Here is a 19,793-nt window from a genome sequence, read left to right as displayed (position 1 = left end):
GAATGGGGTCTGCACATTTCTCCCCTATAGATGTGAATGGGGTCTGCACATTTCTCACTTATAGATGTGAATGGGGTCTGCACATTTCTCACTTATAGATGTGAATGGGGTCTGCACATTTCTCACTTATAGATGTGAATGGGGTCTGCACATTTCTCCCCTATAGATGTGAATGGGGTCTGCACATTTCTCCCCTATAGATGTGAATGGGGTCTGCACATTTCTCCACTATAGATGTGAATGGGGTCTGCACATTTCTCCCCTATAGATGTGAATGGGGTCTGCACATTTCTCCCCTATAGATGTGAATGGGGTCTGCACATTTCTCCCCTATAGATGTGAATGGGGTCTGCACATTTCTCCCCTATAGATGTGAATGGGGTCTGCACATTTCTCCCCTATAGATGTGAATGGGGTCTGCACATTTCTCCTCTATAGATGTGAATGGGGTCTGCACATTTCTCCCCTATAGATGTGAATGGGGTCTGCACATTTCTCCCCTATAGATGTGAATGGGGTCTGCACATTTCTCCCCTATAGATGTGAATGGGGTCTGCACATTTCTCCCCTATAGATGTGAATGGGGTCTGCACATTTCTCCACTATAGATGTGAATGGGGTCTGCACATTTCTCCCCTATAGATGTGAATGAGGTCTGCACATTTCTCCTCTATAGATGTGAATGGGGTCTGCACATTTCTCCCCTATAGATGTGAATGGGGTCTGCACATTTCTCCCCTATAGATGTGAATGGGGTCTGCACATTTCTCCCCTATAGATGTGAATGGGGTCTGCACATTTCTCCCCTATAGATGTGAATGGGGTCTGCACATTTCTCCCCTATAGATGTGAATGGGGTCTGCACATTTCTCCCCTATAGATGTGAATGGGGTCTGCACATTTCTCCCCTATAGATGTGAATGGGGTCTGCACATTTCTCCCCTATAGATGTGAATGGGGTCTGCACATTTCTCCTCTATAGATGTGAATGGGGTCTGCACATTTCTCCTCTATAGATGTGAATGGGGTCTGCACATTTCTCCCCTATAGATGTGAATGGGGTCTGCACATTTCTCCCCTATAGATGTGAATGGGGTCTGCACATTTCTCCCCTATAGATGTGAATGGGGTCTGCACATTTCTCCCCTATAGATGTGAATGGGGTCTGCACATTTCTCCTCTATAGATGTGAATGGGGTCTGCACATTTCTCCTCTATAGATGTGAATGGGGTCTGCACATTTCTCCCCTATAGATGTGAATGGGGTCTGCACATTTCTCCCCTATAGATGTGAATGGGGTCTGCACATTTCTCCCCTATAGATGTGAATGGGGTCTGCACATTTCTCCCCTATAGATGTGAATGGGGTCTGCACATTTCTCCCCTATAGATGTGAATGGGGTCTGCACATTTCTCCCCTATAGATGTGAATGGGGTCTGCACATTTCTCCCCTATAGATGTGAATGGGATCTGCACATTTCTCCCCTATAGATGTGAATGGGGTCTGCACATTTCTCCCCTATAGATGTGAATGGGGTCTGCACATTTCTCCCTTATAGATGTGAATGGGGTCTGCACATTTCTCCCCTATAGATGTGAATGGGGTCTGCACATTTCTCCCCTATAGATGTGAATGGGGTCTGCACATTTCTCCCCTATAGATGTGAATGGGGTCTGCACATTTCTCCCCTATAGATGTGAATGGGGTCTGCACATTTCTCCCCTATAGATGTGAATGGGGTCTGCACATTTCTCCCCTATAGATGTGAATGGGGTCTGCACATTTCTCCCCTATAGATGTGAATGGGGTCTGCACATTTCTCCCCTATAGATGTGAATGGGGTCTGCATTGCTTCCTCCTCAGTTTCCTGAGACCTCACAAGTTCCCACAATCCCCTGCGGCCTCTCACCTGACACATAACACGGGGGTGCAGGAGCCGTGTCTCTTCCGTTTCTCAACCGCATACGGCGCCTGACAGCGGCTGATACCAGAGATAACAACCTGCCCCCACAGCTGAAGGACCTGCGATGACGTCAGCACCATGTGACCAGGCGCCATCCTGGGACTAGCCGGAAGTGACGTAATACTGCTGATATCCTGCCAACAGTAAAGATGGTGGAGAGTCACGTGACAGCCGCCTAACTGCAGGTGGTTTTACCACTAGAGGGGAAGAAGCTGTGTGCCGAAAAGTGGTGTGGGGGGGGAGATATGGGGTGGGGGGGGAGATATGGGGTGGGGGGGGAGATCTGAGGTGTATGGGGTGGGGGGGGAGATCTGAGGTGTATGGGGTGGGGGGGGAGATCTGAGGTGTATGGGGTGGGGGGGGAGATCTGAGGTGTATGGGGTGGGGGGGGAGATCTGAGGTGTATGGGGTGGGGGGGGAGATCTGAGGTGTATGGGGTGGGGGGGCAGATCTGAGGTGTGTGGGGGGGGAGATCTGAGGTGTATGGGGGGGGGGAGATCTGAGGTGTATGGGGGGGGGGGAGATCTGAGGTGTATGGGGGGGGGGAGATCTGAGGTGTATGGGGGGGGGGGAGATCTGAGGTGTATGGGGTGGGGGGGAGATCTGAGGTGTATGGGGTGGGGGGGAGATCTGAGGTGGGTGGGGGGGGAGATCTGAGGTGTATGGGGTGGGGGGGAGATCTGGGGTGGGGGGGGAGATCTGAGGTGGGTGGGGGGGGAGATCTGAGGTGGGTGGGGGGGGAGATTTGAGGTGGGTGGGGGGGGAGATCTGAGGTGGGGGGGGAGATCTGAGGTGTATGGGGTGGGGGGGAGATCTGAGGTGTATGGGGTGGGGGGGCAGATCTGAGGTGTATGGGGTGGGGGGGCAGATCTGAGGTGTATGGGGTGGGGGGGAGATCTGAGGTGTATGGGGTGGGGGGGAGATCTGAGGTGTATGGGGTGGGGGGGAGATCTGAGGTGTATGGGGTGGGGGGGCAGATCTGAGGTGTATGGGGTGGGGGGGCAGATCTGAGGTGTATGGGGTGGGGGGGCAGATCTGAGGTGTATGGGGTGGGGGGGGAGATCTGAGGTGTATGGGGTGGGGGGGGAGATCTGAGGTGTATGGGGTGGGGGGGGAGATCTGAGGTGTATGGGGTGGGGGGGCAGATCTGAGGTGTATGGGGTGGGGGGGCAGATCTGAGGTGTATGGGGTGGGGGGGCAGATCTGAGGTGTATGGGGTGGGGGGGCAGATCTGAGGTGTATGGGGTGGGGGGGCAGATCTGAGGTGTATGGGGTGGGGGGGAGATCTGAGGTGTATGGGGTGGGGGGGCAGATCTGAGGTGTATGGGGTGGGGGGGGAGATCTGAGGTGTATGGGGTGGGGGGGAGATCTGAGGTGTATGGGGTGGGGGGGCAGATCTGAGGTGTATGGGGTGGGGGGGCAGATCTGAGGTGTATGGGGTGGGGGGGCAGATCTGAGGTGTATGGGGTGGGGGGGCAGATCTGAGGTGTATGGGGTGGGGGGGCAGATCTGAGGTGTATGGGGTGGGGGGGCAGATCTGAGGTGTATGGGGTGGGGGGGGAGATCTGAGGTGTATGGGGTGGGGGGGAGATCTGAGGTGTATGGGGTGGGGGGGAGATCTGAGGTGTATGGGGTGGGGGGGCAGATCTGAGGTGTATGGGGTGGGGGGGCAGATCTGAGGTGTATGGGGTGGGGGGGGAGATCTGAGATGTATGGGGTGGGGGGGGGGATCTGAGGTGTATGGGGTGGGGGAGGGAGATCTGAGGTGTATGGGGTGGGGGGGGAGATCTGAGGTGTATGGGGGGAATCTGAGGTGTATGGGGTGGGGGGGGGGAGATCTGAGGTGTATGGGGGGAGATCTGAGATGTATGGGGTGGGGGAGGGAGATCTGAGGTGTATGGGGTGGGGGAGGGAGATCTGAGGTGTATGGGGTGGGGGGAGATCTGAGGTGTATGGGGTGAGGGAGGGAGATCTGAGGTGTATGGGGTGGGGGAGGGAGATCTGAGATGTATGGGGGGAATCTGAGGTGTATGGGGTGGGGGGAGATCTGAGGTGTATGGGGGGAATCTGAGGTGTATGGGGTGGGGGAGATCTGAGGTGTATGGGGCATCTTTTTGCGGCCAAAACAGGTGGCAGGTTCCCTTTAAGGGCTGGATTTTTGTGGACAGCCATGTAGTGAGTGGGAAGTTGTCCACCTTATCTCCTCCTGAAGGTGTGGTCTAGGATTTAAATATTCGCCTTCTGAGGCATTCAGGGTTCAGTTGGCCTGGAAAGTGGAGTGTCCTGACAGGGGTGCTGAACCTGTGAGTGTTTGCTTTTCCTTCCTGATCGGGTCCATCTCCAGGACCACATGGACTGTGCTGTGTGTTTTGCTTTGGTTTGTACCTTAGGCCGGGAAGGCCTTGTTTTATTTGAATTACTCTGCACTGTCTGATGCTGCAATCTTAATAAACCAGTGATAGTCTAGAAGAGACAGTGATCCGTTGCCTACCTTCGTGTGCATCCGAGTGACCAACCTACCACAGCTCATATACACACCCATATATATATATACTCATTCACATACTCGCATACTCATACATGTATATATACACTCATACAAACACGCATGTGTGTGTATATATATATGCCTTGTGAAAGTATTCGGCCCCCTGGAACTTTTCCACCTTATCCCACATATCATGCGTCAGACATAAAGATACTAAATGTAAATTTTTGGTGAAGAATCAACAACAAGTGGGACACAATTGTGAAGTTGAACAAAATTTATTGGTTATTTTAAATTTTTGTGGAAATTCAAAACCTGAAAAGTGCGGCGTGCAATATTATTCAGTGTCATGATCCCAGTGCAGGTTTTTGAGCTGCACACCGGGGGTTAATGTCTGGAGCTCTGTGCAGGTTTTGATCTGCACACTTGGGGTTAGTGATTGTGGCCTCTTTCTGGTTCTGGGAGAGCTTCATAAACCCCTGGGTAGCTTCAATCCCTGCCAGTTATACTTTGGCCTAGTGTGCTGACCCCCGTGTGCCTGTTTGTTGCTATAGCTTGTTTATATGGTTCTGACCCGGCTCTGTTTCCCGTTGTGAGTTTGCCTGTTGATTTTGTACTGCGTTACTATCTGTGTATGACTCATTGCCTGTGACCTGACTACTCTCTGCTCGCCCCTCTGGTACCTTGCAGCTATCTCTGTGTGTGACTCATTGGCTACGTCCTGACTATTCTCCCTGTCTATGCCCCTTGGTAACTTTGTCTCGCAGTTACTCTGCTAGGAATTGTCTTGCGGCTCCAAGCTCTGTGGAGTTTAGGCCACGCCTCTAGCAGTCACGTGCTTCAGGTCCTGCGGGTGTGAAGTACACATCTATTCGGTTGCTGCCCTCTCCACAGGTAGCTTTGAGCACTGTTCGCTTTACTCAGGACACGCGCACTGGCTCAGTGAGCAAGTTCAGTGCGGTGTCTCTGACATTATAACTGGCCTACCATTTTTTTTTTTTTTTTCTCTCCTCACTTCTGCAGCATGGACCCAATGTGTGCTTTATCTGAGCAGGTGAAAAGCTTGACTCAGTCACTGCAGAAGCTTAGTTTGGAACACCAAGCTCTGGCCCGGTCCCAACGGCGGGTTGAGGACTCAGTTCAGGGGGTACTTTCCGCAGGCTTCCAGCAGGTGGGGAATAGAGATGTTATTTTAGTCCCACCTGAATCCCCGGTTAAATTGCCAGATAGATTTTCTGGTAACAAGGATGAGTTCAGGGCATTTAAGGAGGGCTGTAAGCTTTTTTTTTCTTTGAGACCCCGCTCCTCTGGGGATGAGAAACAGAGGGTGGGGGTGGTGATGTCCCTGCTTAGGGGGTCCCCACAAGCCTGGGCATTCTCGCTTTCCTCTTCTGCCCCTGAGAGAATGTCTGTGGATGCATTTTTTGAAGCCTTAGGGCTTATTTATGATGAGCCTGATAGAGTGCGGTTGGCTGAGGACAAAGTGACGAGTGTCTGTCAGGGGGAGCACTCGGCCGAATGGTTCTGTACTGAATTCAGACGTTGGGCAGCGGAAATTTCCTGGAGTGACGCCGCCCTGCGGGGGCTGTTCCACAGAGGCCTGTGTGAACGTCTGAAGGATGCTTTGGCACTCCATCCTCCGCCTGACTCCCTGGAGGATGCCATGGTCCAAGCGGTTCACATGGATCGCAGGCTGCAGGCTAGAGGCATTATGCAACGGGAATCGCCCTTATTCTTCAGTGGAGATGAGACCCAGACTCTTCCTATGGCTACGGAGGTGAGCGCTGTCACCTGTAAGGGAAAGGAAAGAAGACGCCGCCGGGAAAAGCAGTTGTGCTTCTATTGTGGGAAATCTGGACGTTGGAAGAAGGACTGCCCCTCCTGTCCGTCATCCTCCAAGATGGCGGGAAACGACTAGGTCTGGGTAGTAGTCGAGGAGGCTACCCAGACCTTCAGGTACAATTTTCCTCATGTGCAAAAATGGTGCTGCAGGTGGAACTGGAACTTGGTAATGGTCCTGTTCAGACTACTGCTTTTATTGACTGCGGTTCTGCTGTGAACCTGATTGATACCAAGGTTATGACTCTTAATAAGATAGGGACAGTCAGGCTTCATGATCCTGTTAAACGTGTGGCAATTGACTCATCTCCTCTTAACCAAGACGGTATCTGTTGCAGGTCTGAACTTTTTTCTCTAAAAGTGGGTTCCACTCATGTGGAGAAACTAAGTTGTCTGGTGCTAGATAACTTGCCTGCAGGACTGGTACTGGGGATGCCTTGGCTTCAACGCCATAATCCTACCATTGATTGGGTTACAGGGGAAATCACTCAATGGGGATGCAATAGTAAATGTGGTAACCGGGGACATCTTGTTAACGCTGTTAAATCAGTGCCTGTGTCGTCTGTCGATCTGGAAGGTATTCCGTAGTACCTGAAAGATTTCGAAGACGTTTTTTCCGAAAGTGAGGCTGAGGCGCTGCCACCACATAGACCCTATGATTGTGCCATTGATTTAGTACCCGGAGCCAAGTTACCTAAGGCTCGATTGTTCAATTTGTCTGGGCCTGAGCGCCAAGCCATGAAGGAGTACATAGCTGAGAGTCTCCGCAAAGGGCATATCAGGCCTTCTGTGGCAGCAGGGTTCTTTGTGAAGAAAAAAGATGGTGGTTTGCGGCCGTGCCTCGACTTTCGGGAACTGAACAAGATAACGGTTAGGAACTCTTACCCGCTTCCCCTCATCCCAGACTTATGTAACCAGTTAGCTGGGGCCCAATGGTTCTCCAAGTTAGATCTGCGGGGGGCCTACAATCTGATAAGGGTTCGGGAAGGGGACGAGTGGAAAACGGCATTCCTCACATCAGAAGGACTCTTTGAGAACCTGGTAATGCCGTTTGGGTTAACTAATGCACCCGCTATTTTCCTAAACTTCATCAATGATGTGTTTTCTGATCTGATAGGCAGTTTTGTTATTATTTATTTGGATGATATTTTGGTGTATTCCCTGGACAGTCAATCTCACTTGCAACATCTAAAGACAGTTCTCCAGAGACTCAGGGAGAACCAATTGTTCGCCAAATTGGAAAAATGTTCGTTTTTTGTACAGGAGCTGTCTTTTTTGGGGTTGATTGTGTCCTGTGAGGGGTTTCGTATGGCTCCTAAGAAGGTGCTGGCGATCGCTGACTGGGTTCAGCCTCGAGATCTCAAGGGGCTCCAGCGCTTCTTAGGATTTGCGAACTATTACCGGAGATTCATTAAAGGTTTCTCACAAGTGGTGAAACCACTCACGGATCTTACCCAGAAGGGAGCTGATGTAAAAAATTGGTCTGTACTCGCTAAGGAATCCTTCTCAGCTATTAAGAAATGTTTCATGTCTGCCCCGGTGTTGGTGCAACCTGACCCGTCCAAACCATTCATTGTGGAGGTGGATGCTTCTGAAGTGGGGGTGGGGGCTGTGCTGTCCCAGGGTCCGGCCACCCTTACCAATCTCAGACCCTGTGCCTTCTTCTCCAAGAAGTTCTCTTCAGCTGAGAAAAACTATGATGTAGGCAATAGGGAACTTCTTGCGGTCAAGCTGGCATTTGAGGAATGGAGGCACTTTTTGGAAGGGGCGGCTCACCCTATCACGGTTGTCACGGATCACAAAAAATTGGCATACCTTGAATCTGCTAAGAGGCTTACTCCTAGACAGGCCCATTTCATTCCCTTGGCAGCATTACCTTCAGCAGAAACATTGTCAAGGTTGTTTGTGCAGCATGTGGTCCCATTGCATGGGGTACCCCTGAATGTTGTGTCTGACAGAGGTGTACAGTTTGTGGCCAAATTTTGGAGGGCATTCTGTATGAAATTGGGCATCTCACTCTCCTTCTCGTCAGCATATCACCCGGAGAGCAATGGTCAGACGGAACGCACCAATCAATCCCTGGAACAAATTCTCAGGTGTCTGACCTCCGCCAGACAGGAGGATTGGTGTGATGCTTTACCGTTGGCTGAATTCGCTTTTAACAACCGGGTGAGTCAGTCCACCAACATGTCCCCATTCCTGATTAACTACGGCTTTAATCAGCATTTTGGGGAGTTTTCTCGGGTGGATTCCGGTTGTCCAGGAGCAGAGGGGTCCGTTCAGCGGTTAAAAAACCTCTGGGCTGAAGTCCGGCGTAATATCTCTCGAGCCCAGGGGAGATACAAATATTTTGCGGACAAAAAGAGAGCCTCGGGAGACATGTTTCAGGTGGGAGAGAAGGTTTGGCTCTCCACGCGTAACATCAACTTAAAGGTACCATCAGTTAAGTTGGGACCAAAGTTCATTGGTCCGTACGAGATTATGGAGATAGTCAACCCTGTGGCATATAGGTTGCGTCTCCCCGCCTCCTTAAAAATATCTAATGTGTTCCATAAGTCTCTGTTGAAACCAGCAGTATCTGTCAAAGAGAACTCTGAGACTGTTGTTCCCCCAGTGCTGGTGGAGGGTCAATTGGAGTATAATAAAATTTATTATTATTATTATTATTATTATTATTATTATTATTATTATTATTATTATATTTCTATAGCGCCGACATATTCCGCAGCACTTTACATTTCAGAGGGGATTTGTACAGACAATAGACATTACAGCATAACAATAATCACATACAGTAGATTATAACAAATACCAAGAGGAGTGAGGGCCCTAGAGTATGAGGTCGGACATATTGTGGACTCTCGGCGGGTGCGCCGCTCTTTGCAGTACCTGGTCCACTGGAAGGGATATGGACCAGAAGAGCGCTCATGGGTCCCTGCTCGTTCGGAACATGCAGATCGCCTGGTTCAGGCGTTCCATGCCAAGTACCCGGGGAAGCCTGGGGGTCCAGAGGCCCCCCGTTGAGAGGGGGGTACTGTCATGATCCCAGTGCAGGTTTTTGAGCTGCACACCGGGGGTTAATGTCTGGAGCTCTGTGCAGGTTTTGACCTGCACACTTGGGGTTAATGATTGTGGCCTCTTTCTGGTTCTGGGAGAGCTTCATAAACCCCTGGGTAGCTTCAATCCCTGCCAGTTATACTTTTGCCTTTGGCCTAGTGTGCTGACCCCCGTGTGCCTGTTTGTTGCTATAGCTTGTTTATATGGTTCTGACCCGGCTCTGTTTCCCGTTGTGAGTTTGCCTGTTGTTTTTGTACTGCGTTATTATCTGTGTATGACTCATTGCATGTGACCTGACTACTCTCTGCTCGCCCCTCTTGTACCTTGCAGCTATCTGTGTATGACTCATTTCCTGTGACCTGACTACTCTCTGCTCGCCCCTCTGGTACCTTGCAGCTATCTCTGTGTGTGACTCATTGGCTACGTCCTGACTATTCTCCCTGTCTATGCCCCTTGGTAACTTTGTCTCGCAGTTACTCTGCTAGGAATTGTCTTGCAGCTCCTAGCTCTGTGGAGTTTAGGCCACGCCTCTAGCAGTCACGTGCTTCAGGTCCTGCGCCTCTGAAGTACGCATCTATTCGGTTGCTGCCCGCTCCACAGGTATCTTTGAGCACGCTTTCGCTTTACTCAGGGCACGCGCACTGGCTCAGTGAGCAAGTTCAGTGCGGTGTCTATGACATTCAGCCCCTGTTACTTAATACTTTGTTGCGCCTCCTTTTGCTGCGATTACAGCTGCAGTCACTTGGGGTTTGTCTCTATCAGTTTTGTACATCGAGAGACTGAAATTCTCGCCCATTCTTCCTTGGCAAACAGCTCGAGCTCAGTGAGGTTGGATGGAGATCGTTTGTGAACAGCAGTTTTCAGCTCTTTCCACAGATTCTCGATTGGATTCAGGTCTGGACTGTGACTTGGCCATTCTAACACCTGGATACGTTTATTTGTGAACCAATCCATTGTAGATTTTGCTTTGTTTTGGGATCATTGATGGAAGACAAATCTCCGTCCCAGTCTCGGGTCTTTTGCAGACTCCAACAGATCTTCAAGAATGGTCCTGTATTTGGCTCCATCCATCTTTCCATCAATTTTAACCATCTTCCCTGCCCCTGCTGAAGAAAAGCAGGCCCAAACCATGATGCTGCCACCACCATGTTTGACAGTGGGGATGGTGTGTTCAGGGTGATGAGCTGTGTTGCCTTTACGCCAAACATATCGTTTGGCATTGCTGCCTAAAAGTTCGATTTTGGTTTCATCTGACCAGAGCACTTTCTTCCACATGTTTTGTGTGTCTCCCAGGTGGCTTGTTGCAAACTTTAAATGACACTTTTTATGGATATTTTTGAGAAATGGCTTTCTTCTTGCCACTCTTCCATAAAGGCCAGATTTGTGCAGCGTACGACTGATTGTTGCCCTATGGACAGACTGTCCCACCTCAGCTGTAGATCTCTGCAGTTCATCCAGAGTGATCATGGGCCTCTTGGCTGCATCTATGATCAGTCTTCTCCTTGTTTGAGATGAAAGCTTAGAGGGACGGCCGGGTCTTGGTAGATTGGCAGTGTATGATACTCCTTCCATTTCAATATGATCGCTTGCACAGTGCTCCTTGGGATGTTTAAAGTTTTGGAAATCATTTTGTATCCAAATCCAGCTTTAAACTTCTCCACAACAGTATCACGGACCTGCCTGTTGTGTTCCTTGGTCTTCATGATGCTCTCTGTGCTTCAAGCAGAACCCTGAGACGATCACAGAGCAGGGGCATTTATACGGAGACTTGATTACGCACAGGTGGATTATATTTATCATCATTAGTCATTTAGAACAACATTGACTCATTCAGGGATCCACAATGAACTTCTGGAGTGAGTTTGCTGCACTGAAAGTAAAGGGGCTGAATAATATTGCACGCCCCACTTTTCAGGTTTTGATTTTCCACAAAAATTTAAAATAACCAATAAATTTAGGTCAATTTCACAATTGTGTCCCACTTGTTGATTCTTCACCAAAAATTTACATTTGGTATCTTTATGTTTGAAGCATGATATGTGGGAAAAGGCTAAAAAGTTCCAAGGGGCCGAATACTTTCACAAGGCTGTGTGTGTGTATGTATGTGTGTGTATATATATATATACACACACATATACAATGGGGAAAAAATTATTTAGGCTGGTTTCACATTTGCGAATCTGCGCAGTGTTTGATCCGCATGCGTCCTGTGTACCTGTCATTAACATGGTGTACGCAGGGGCAGGCGTTTGCATCAGTTCGCATGCTTCTGCGTATGCATGCGTTGTTTCTTGGTGTGCGGCGGGATCCTGCAAACACATGTTGCATTTCTTTGTTTTAAGTGGTGAAAATCTGTCAAATATGCGCAGTCATGCGCATGCAGATGAGTGCATCGAAACAGCGCGTTACTGTCTATGGTAACGCATGCGTACTTCTAATGGTCCAGGAAGTGATTTCACCACCTGCTAATTGCCAGCTGTATAAAAGGAAGTGTGGACACTGCAAGGCCATAACTCTCTGGACTGTGGACAATAGCACAAGACTGGCTATGTAAGTATAAAACCTAAGAAAGTGTCTCAATGCTTTTTCTGTTCCTTGTAGACTGGTCTGGTGCTGTGGTTCTCTCCTGGTTGTGTCCTGGTGCTGCAGTTCTTTCCTGGTTGTCTCCTGGTGCAGCGGTTGTCTCCTGGTTGTCTCCTGGTGCTGCGGTAGTCTCCTGGTGCTGCGGTAGTCTCCTGGTGCTGCGGTAGTCTCCTGGTGCAGCAGTTCTCTCCTGGTTGTCTCTTGGTGCTGCGGTTCTCTCCTGGTTGTCTCTTGGTGCTGCGGTTCTCTCCTGGTTGTCTCTTGGTGCTGCGGTTCTCTCCTGGTTGTCTCCTGGTGCTGCGGTTTTCTCCTGGTTGTCTCCTGGTGCTGCGGTTCTCTCCTGGTTGTCTCCTGGTGCTGCGGTTGTCTCCTGGTTGTCTCCTGGTGCTGCGGTTGTCTCCTGGTGCTGCGGTTCTCTCTTGGTTGTCTCCTGGTGCTGCGGTTGTCTCCTGGTGCTGCGGTTGTCTCCTGGTGCTGCGGTTGTCTCCTGGTGCTGCGGTTGTCTCCTGGTGCTGCGGTTGTCTCCTGGTTGTCTCCTGGTGCTGCGGTTGTCTCCTGGTGCTGCGGTTGTCTCCTGGTGCTGCGGTTCTCTCTTGGTTGTCTCCTGGTGCTGCGGTTGTCTCCTGGTTGTCTCCGGGTGCTGCTGTTGTCTCTTGGTGCTGCGGTTGTCTCCTGGTTGTCTCCTGGTGCTGTGGTTGTGGTTGTCTCTTGGTGCTGCGGTTCTCTCCTGGTTGTCTCTTGGTGCTGCGGTTGTCTCTTGGTGCTGCGGTTGTCTCTTGGTGCTGCGGTTGTCTCTTGGTGCTGCGGTTGTCTCTTGGTGCTGCGGTTGTCTCTTGGTGCTGCGGTTGTCTCTTGGTGCTGCGGTTGTCTCCTGGTGCTGCGGTTGTCTCCTGGTGCTGCGGTTGTCTCCTGGTGCTGCGGTTGTCTCCTGGTGCTGCGGTTGTCTCCTGGTTGTCTCTTGGTGCTGCTGATGTCTCCTGGTGCAGCGGTTCTCTCCTGGCTGTCTCCTGGTGCTGCGGCTGTCTCCTGGTAGTCTCCTAGTGCTGCGGTTGTCTCCTGGTTGTCTCCTGGTGCTGCGGTTGTCTCCTGGTGCTGCGGTTGTCTCCTGGTTGTGTCCTGGTGCTGCGGTTCTCTCCTGGTGCTGTGGTTCTCTCCTGGTTGTGTCCTGGTGCTGCAGTTCTCTCCTGGTTGTCTCCTGGTGCTGCGGTTCTCTCCTGGTTGTCTCCTGGTGCTGCGGTTGTCTCTTGGTTCTGCGGTTGTTTCCTGGTTGTCTCCTGGTGCTGCGGTTGTCTCCTGGTGCTGCGGTTGTCTCCTGGTGCTGCGGTTGTCTCCTGGTGCTGCGGTTGTCTCCTGGTGCTGCGGTTGTCTCCTGGTGCTGCGGTTGTCTCCTGGTGCTGCGGTTGTCTCCTGGTGCTGCGGTTGTCTCCTGGTTGTCTCCTGGTGCTGCGGTTGTCTCCTGGTGCTGCGGTTGTCTCCTGGTTGTCTCCTGGTGCTGCGGTTGTCTCTTGGTGCTGCGGTTGTCTCCTGGTTGTCTCCTGGTGCTGCGGTTGTCTCTTGGTTCTGCAGTTGTCTCCTGGTTGTCTCCTGGTGCTGCGGTTGTCTCTTGGTTCTGCAGTTGTCTCCTGGTTGTCTCTTGGTGCTGCGGTTGTCTCCTGGTTGTCTCTTGGTGCTGCGGTTGTCTCCTGGTTGTCTCCTGGTGCTGCGGTTGTCTCTTGGTTCTGCTGTTGTCTCCTGGTTGTCTCCTGGTGCTGCGGTTGTCTCTTGGTTCTGCAGTTGTCTCCTGGTTGTCTCTTGGTGCTGCGGTTGTCTCCTGGTTGTCTCTTGGTGCTGCGGTTGTCTCCTGGTTGTCTCTTGGTGCTGCGGTTGTCTCTTGGTGCTGCGGTTGTCTCCTGGTTGTCTCTTGGTGCTGCGGTTGTCTCCTGGTGCTGCGGTTGTCTCCTGGTGCTGCGGTTGTCTCTTGGTGCTGCAGTTGTCTCCTGGTTGTCTCATGGTGCTGCGGTTGTCTCTTGGTGCTGCGGTTGTCTCCTGGTTGTCTCCTGGTGCTGCGGTTGTCTCCTGGTGCTGCGGTTGTCTCCCATGAGACACGACTACTGGGTGTCTGATGTCAAGGAAAAACTACTGTGAAGAATTGGAAATTCCTGACGATGCACATAAACAACGCAAACGTATGCAAAAACGCACACAAATGCATGCAAACGCAGCTTTTTTTTTTTGGCTTCATGCGTAAGATGATGCGGATAAAAAACGCGTAAACATGCATTTGCATGTGTTTTTGCTTGCATTTGTACATGCAGATGATACGCTGCACACAAACGATAATGTGAAACTAGCCTTAGTCGCCCCCAATTCTGCAAGTTCTCCCCTTATAAAGATGAGAGCGGCCTGTAACTGACATCATAGGTAGAACACAACTATGAGAGTCACAATAAGAAAACAAATCCAGAAAATCACCTTGTCTGATTTGGGAAGATTTATTTTCCAGATTAATGTGGAAAATAAGTATTTGGTCATTAACAAAAGTTCATCTCAATACTTTGTGATATATCCTTTGTTGGCAATGACAGAGGTCAGATGTTTTCTGTAAGTCTTCACAAGGTTGCCACACACTGTTGTTGGTATGTTGGCCCATTCCTCCATGCAGATCTCCTCTAGGGCAGTGATGTTTTGGGCCTGTCGCTGGGCAACGCGGACTTTCAATTCCCTCCAAAGGTTTTCCATGGGTTTGAGATCTGGAGACTGGCTAGGCCACTCCTAGACCTTTATATGCTTCTTACAAAGCCACTCCTTCGTTGCTCTGGGCGGTGTGCTTTGGATTATTATCATGCTGAAAGACCCATCCACGTTTTACCTTCAATGCCCTTGCTGATGGAAGGAGGTTTGCCCTCAAAATCTCACTATACATGGCCCATTCATTGTTTCATGTACATGGATCAGTCATCCTGGTCCCTTTGAAGAGAAACAGCTCCAAAGCATGATGTTGCCACTCCTATGCTTCACAGTAGGTATGGTGTTCTTTGGATGCAACTCAGCATTATGTCTCCTCCAAACACGACAAGTTTTGTTTCTATAAGAAAGAAACTTTTCCGTTCCAGCTGCGTTAAAAATTTGTCTTCTTTATTAGATCATGTTAAAATAGACATATTGAAAAGTTCCCCAAAAATGCCTAGACCACGGTCAGAGGCTTCGCATCTCGATCAGAATGATCTTTGTCCAAGCCACACTAGTATCTATACATATTCCTCTATAAAGCGGGAGTTCTCCAATGGTAAGACATTTCAGGGTCACATGACATTAGAAAAGGTCCTTGACAATTAAAAACAGCAAACACAATATGTAAAGCACAAAAAACATTACTATTAACAGTAATGAACATTAGATCATTACTTTTATTTAAGCTACCAGGGAATCTGGTATTGAGATGGTATATCCATAAAGCTTCTGGGGTGAGACGCCGCCGTCTGGCATCTCCTCCCCGCATGTTCCATTCCTTGCCCGTGACGGTGTGTCGTGCTCCTGGCACGATGTACTGTGAAACGTTTAGCGGCTGCTGACACATCTGGGTCCTTTGTGCCAGGAACGTCCCTCTAATGCGCGCTCTCCGTTTTCTCCACGTGCGCCCGACGTCTGAGAGTCTGCAGGCGTCACAGTTATTCTAACACTAGATCTGTATAATTACAATTGGTTCATCTTTGGAGTCCAGCGAATTTCAGACTCCGAAGATGAACCAATTGTAATTGTACAGATCTAGTGTTAGAACAACTGTGACGCCTGCAGACTCTCAGACGTCGGGCGCACGTGGAGAAAACGGAGAGCGCGCATTAGAGGGACGTTCCTGGCACAAAGGACCCAGATGGGTCAGCAGCCGCTAAACGTTTCACAGTACATCGTGCCAGGAGCACGACACACCGTCACGGGCAAGGAATGGAACATGCAGACAGCGGCGTCTCACCCCAGAAGCTTTATGGATATACCATCTCAATACCAGATTCCCTGGTAGCTTAAATAAAAGTAATGATCTAATGTTCATTACTGTTAATATATAAAGTGCTCTCAGTGAGAGAAACAAAATGGGAATCTTGTGGGTACGAGACCTTTTAATGGCTAACAAATAATATCAGATATCAGCCTGATGAAGGGACATAAGCAGTCCCGAAACCTTGCTTTGTAACAACATTCACTATTATTTGTTAGCCATTAAAAGGTCTCGTACCCACAAGATTCCTATTTTGTTTCTCTCACTGAGAGCACTTTATGTATTTTTTTCTACTGGCTAACACGGTACCAACCACTTTTTTTGTTTTACTGTTAATAGTAATGTTTTTTGTGATTTACATATTGTGTTTGCTGTTTTTAATTGTCAAGGACCTTTTCTAATGTCGTGACCCTGAAATGTCTTACCATTGGAGAACTCCCACTATATAGAGGAATATGGCTTGGGCAAAGATCCTTCTGATGGAGACGCGTAGCCTCTGTCCGAGGTCGAGGCATTTTTGGAGAACTTTTCTTTTCAATGGATTTTTGTTGAAAATATAGACAGAAACAAAACATGTACACAAGTAGATTGTAGCATTAATCGACATCAAACGTACAATCCTCATTTCTCAGGTAGTAGAGAATAAGCTTTGGATATGTACATGTTACACTGAGGAGTGATCCGTGACAAAGCAGTACTTTAACCCCTCAAGCCCCAAGGGTGGTCTGCACGTTAATGCCCCGGCCAATTCTTACAATTCTGACCACAGTCCCTTTATGAGGTGATAACTCTGGAGCTTCCATGGATCCCGGTGATTCTGACAGTTTTCTCGTGACATATTGTCCTTCATGTTAGTGGGAACATTTCATTCATATAATTTGTGTTTATTTGTGAGAAAAATGGAAATTTGGCGAAAATTTTGAAAATTTTCCAACTTTGAATTTTTATGCCCTTAAATCACAGAGATACGGCACACAAAAAACCTAATAAATAACATTTCCCACATGTTTACTTTACATCAGCACAATTTGGGAACCAAAATATTTCTTGTTAGGAAGTTATAAGGGTTAAAAGTTGACCAGCGATTTCTCATTTTTACACCATTTTATTTTTAGGGACCACATCACATTTGAAGTCACTTTGAGGGGTCTATATGATAGAAAATACCCAAAAGTGACACCATTCTAAAAACTGCACCCCTTAAGGTGCTCAAAACCACATTCAAGAAGTTTATTAACCCTTCAGGTGCGTCACAGGAATTTTTTTGAATGTCTAAAAAAATGAACATTTAACTTTTTTCACAAAAAAATTACTTCAGGTCCAATTTTTTTAGTTTCCCAAGGGTATCAGGAGAAATTGGACTGCAAAAGTTATTGTGCAGTTTGTCCTGAGTACGCTGATACCTGATATGTGGGGGGGAACGACTGTTTGGGCGCATGGCAGACCTCAGAAGGGAAGGACTTTTTCAGTGCAAAATTGGCTGGAATTCAGATCGGACGCCATGTCACGTTTGGAAAACTCCTGATGTACCTAAACAGTGGAAACCCCCACAAGTGACACCATTTTGGAAACTAGACCCCAAGGAACTTATCTAGATATGTGGTGAGAACTTTGAACCCCCAAGGGCTTCACAGAAGTTTATAACGTACAGCCGTACAATTAAAAAATCATATTTTTTTCCACAAAAATTATCTTTTCACCCCCAATTTTTATTTTTCCAAGGGTAACAGGACCATAAAAGTTATTGTGCAATTTGTCCTGAGTACGCTGATACCCCATATGTGGGTGTAAACGACTATTTGGGCGCATGGCAGAGCGCGGAAGGGAAGCAGCGCCATTTTACGTTTTTGGCTGGAATTGAGATCAGACGCCATGTCGCGATTGGAAAACTCCTGATGTACCAAAACAGTGGAAACCCCCCAATTCTAACTCCAGCCTGAACCCCAACACACCCCTAATGAGAAAATGGAAATAAATACATTTTCTTTTAGTTTTATTATTTTTCCCTAACTAAGGGGGTGATAACGGGGGGTTTGATTTACTATTTATGGCGGTTTTTATGTTTGGCGGCTGTCACACGCTAAAAGACGCTTTTTATTGTAAAAATAGTTTTTGCATCACCACATATTGTGAGCTATAATTTTTCCGTATTTTGACCCACCGAGTCATGTGAGGTCTTATTTTTTGCGGGACGAGTTGACGTTTTCATTGGTACCATTTTTGGGCACGTGACATTTTTTGATCGCTTTTTATTCCGATTTTTGGGACGCAGAATGAACAAAAACCAGCGTTTCATGAATTTCTTTTGGGGGGTGCGTTTACACCGTTCCACGTGCGGTAAAATTGATAAAGCGGTTTTATTCTTCGGGTCAGTACGGTTACAGCGATACCTCTTTTATGTCGTTTTTTTATGTTTTTGTCGGTTTTATGCAATGAAAACAATTTTATATAAAAAATAATTATTTTTGTATCGCTTTATTCTGTGAGCTATAACTTTTTTTTATTTTTTTGCGGATGACGCTGTTTGGTGGCTCGTTTTTTGCGGGGCAAGATGACGTTTTCAGCGGTACCATGGATATTTATATGCGTCTTTTTGATCGCGCGTTATTGCACTTTTTGTTCGGCGGTATGATGATAACACATTGTTTTTTGCTTTTGTTTTTTAATTTTTTAAGGGGTTCACTAAAGGGGTTAACTAATGGGACAGTGTTATAGGGCGGGTCGTTAGGGACACGGCGATATTAAATATGTGTACGTCTATTGTTTTTTTTGTTTTAATTTCCGAAAAATGAATTTATTAGGGGATTTTTTTTTTTTTTTTTTAGTTTATTTAGCATTTTTTTTTTTTTTTTTTTTTTTTTTATAAATTATTTTTACCCTTTTTTTTACTTCATTTTATTGTCCCAGGGGGGACATCACTGTAATGTGTCGGATCGCTGATCTGACAGTGTGGACAGCACTCTGTCAGATCAGCGATCTGACAGGCACTGCTGCAGGCTTCCTCGTGCCTGCTCTCTGCAGGCACTGAGTAAGCCGCCTCCCTGCAGGCCCCCGAAGCCATCTTGGGCCCCCTCCCTGCCGATGCTTCCCTAATCCCCCGGTACACTGCGATCATGTTTGATCGCAGTGTGCCAGGGGTTAATGTGCCGGGGGACGTCCGTGACCGCCCCTGACGCATAGTGCCGGGTGTCAGCTGTGATAATCAGCTGACACCCGGCCGTGATCAGCGGCGTCCCCCCGGGAGCGCCGCTGATCGCTGAGACGTACTATCCCGGTCTTAGGGGCCCGGGTACCGTGGACGGGATAGTATGTCTCATGTCAGAAAAGGGTTAAACTCGAGAATCATTAGATAATAGCTCCATAGATAGGTATAGCCATAAAGTTGCTACGTTTTAACCGACATCCTTTGATAAGCTGTATTAAGATGCCGGGTACAAAAGAAAAGAGAAGGCAGGGTGGGAATTAAGTGGAGAAAGCGGGTAATGAGTAGGAGGAGGGGGGGCAGGTGGACACGAGATGTATAGGTTCTGTATTCGATTACAAGTGCTACATTAGTCTTGTTGGAATTTGTAGGTAGATCTAAAACGGATCCATGGACGCCAAATTTCTTCAAATGTTGATTGGGAGCAGTTTACTAGAGCCACAAGTCTACATGGTATAACATACAGTATTTGGGAGGTGGAGGGGATATTAGTTGGTTTCCAATGAGTAGGAATTAGTAATTTCACCGCAGTCAGCATGTGTTGCACCAATCCCGAGACGTGTTTGTCTATGCCACATCGGGAAGTTTAGGAATACTATTTCGGGTGTCAATTTAAGATTTTTGTTTAATACACTTCGTATAAAATTTTCCACAGTGTGCCAGAATTGCAGAAGAGGCGGACAGGA

The 19,793-nt window shown here is 48.4% G+C and overlaps 1 protein-coding gene across 2 annotated transcripts in view; it reads right to left on the bottom strand.

Annotated features, from left to right (window-relative positions):
* The window catches only part of LOC141060344 (uncharacterized), a 241,464-nt gene extending 239,399 nt beyond the window's left edge, over window positions 1-2,065 (bottom strand). For both annotated transcript variants that reach the window (XM_073556554.1, XM_073556555.1), the window contains exon 1: window positions 1,912-2,065. The gene's annotated coding sequence lies outside the window, so the exon portion shown is untranslated. The remainder of the gene's footprint in view (window positions 1-1,911) is intronic.
* Window positions 2,066-19,793: the final 17,728 nt, after the last annotated feature.

This window comes from Dendrobates tinctorius, unplaced genomic scaffold (genome assembly GCF_039654945.1).
Source record: "Dendrobates tinctorius isolate UK_male_01 unplaced genomic scaffold, ASM3965494v1 ptg000235l, whole genome shotgun sequence".
Lineage (NCBI taxonomy): Eukaryota > Metazoa > Chordata > Amphibia > Anura > Dendrobatidae > Dendrobates > Dendrobates tinctorius.
Note: the sequence above shows the minus strand (reverse complement) of the source record. Positions and strands in the feature narration are given on the sequence as shown.